We start from the raw sequence: 1,856 nt of genomic DNA on the forward strand, positions 1-1,856 counted from the left end.
GACACAGGTGATTTCCTCGTAGTGCAGAAGTGATGTAAAAACATATTCGAGATGCGACGAAAAACCGAATTTATATATTTGGTGGCTTACGCAGTAACACCATCGATAACACCACAGACACCACCTTCAAAGTATATCACAAGTAACTAATAATTGTCAGTGAGAATTTTACTTTCGGAGTTTATTATTTGCAACGAGCAAAGCTTTAAGTAGATCTTTGACATGTTTGCCAAGTAACAAATAACGCAACATATTCTGCTGTAATCGGTCACGAAAATATATATTTTTTTTAAACCTATGAACTGTCTGACAGTAGGGGGCGTGGTGGCTCAGTGGTAGAGCGTTCACCTCCGGTGCGTGGGGTCCCTGGTTCGATCCCAGCTCGCGCCGTGTGGACTTTGTGGTGGACAAACACCGTGCTCGTGGGTTTTCTCGGGGTTCTCCCGTTTCCACCCACTTTCTTCATTCCACCATTTCACTCATCTCTCATTATCACCGTCTCCTTTAGCCTAACCGGCATAACCGTGGGACGTTAAACTTAAAGATTTCATTTCATTTCTTCATTTTGTCTGACAGTAGTTACAATAGTGCAGTGCTGTCACCTGTTGATCTTGTATCCTAGCTCAGCGGACGTTATGGAGTTTCTACAATCATTCAGCCGTCATTCGTCGAAAAGTTTCTATAACACCGCCTGGAGGAAAAACGACACGTACCAAAATTGGAGGTTACTTTATATTGTTGATGAGAATGAGAGTAAAAGAATGAAAGTAAAAGTATAATCTCGCACGGTATTATGAACGTCTCATACACACGTGCAGTAGCCGTCCAAATGCACATGTGCACACAACAGTTTAAGCACCGGTAAATTAAACGTGCTTCATCTTCGCAAATGCACATGTACACATGCACGGCTCAAGCATGGGTTATGTACTTGCGCTGCATCCATTCAAATGCACATGTGTACATAACGGCTTAAGCACGGGTTATATAAATGTGTGCTTCATCCATGCAAATGCACATGTGCACATAACGGCTTAAGCACGGGTTACGTACGTGCGCTGCATCCATGCAAATGCACATGCGTACATAACGGCTTAAGCACGGGTTATATAAATATGTACTTCATCCATGCAAATGCACATGTGCACATAACGGCTTAAGCACGAGTTCTGTACGTGTGCTTCATCCACGCAAATGCACATGTGCACGTAAAGGCTTAGGCACGGGTTATATAAATGTGTGCTTTATCCGTGCAAATGCACATGTACACATGCACGACTTAGTCACTGGTTATATATGTGTGCATAACCCACGCAAATGCACATGTGCACATACACGAATTATGTATGTGTGCTTCATCCACGTAAATTCACGTGTACGGCTTATGCACGGGTTATGTATGTGTTCATCATCCACACAAATGCACATGTGTACATGTACGGCTTATGCATGGATAGGGCACATGTGTCGTACACGTACGTGTTGTCTGGGAATCGACTGCTCGTTTTAGCACCTCAACTAGAACATTTGGAAACGCTTCATGGGTATTTTGTCCAAGACTGTTAATATCTTTTGGTTTTAACTTGTACACTTGTTCCTTACCCCAACCCCAAAGGAAGAAATCGCATGGATTTAGATCGAAGTGCGTGCAGGCCATTCTGTCAGTCCCCGGCGAAAAATCCAGGGAAATTATCATTAGCTTCTGTTCTCGCCGGAATTGCGTAGTGGAGCGGAGTTCCATCTTGCATGAACAGCAGTTACTGTCATTTTCCCGTTTCTGAATCACAAGGTATATGTACGTTCGATGATTCTCCAAGTATAGTTCACTATTTATGGTGTTGCGTAGGATGTACGGA

The 1,856-nt window shown here is 43.2% G+C and overlaps 1 non-coding gene across 1 annotated transcript; it reads left to right on the top strand.

Annotated features, from left to right (window-relative positions):
* Nucleotides 1-318: 318 nt before the first annotated feature.
* Nucleotides 319-390, top strand: TRNAR-CCG (transfer RNA arginine (anticodon CCG)). Its single transcript has one exon. It is a non-coding gene; the product is annotated as a tRNA-Arg (tRNA).
* Nucleotides 391-1,856: the final 1,466 nt, after the last annotated feature.

This window comes from Thermobia domestica, chromosome 17 (assembly GCF_964235325.1).
Source record: "Thermobia domestica chromosome 17, izTheDome1.hap1.1, whole genome shotgun sequence".
Classification (NCBI taxonomy): domain Eukaryota; kingdom Metazoa; phylum Arthropoda; class Insecta; order Zygentoma; family Lepismatidae; genus Thermobia; species Thermobia domestica.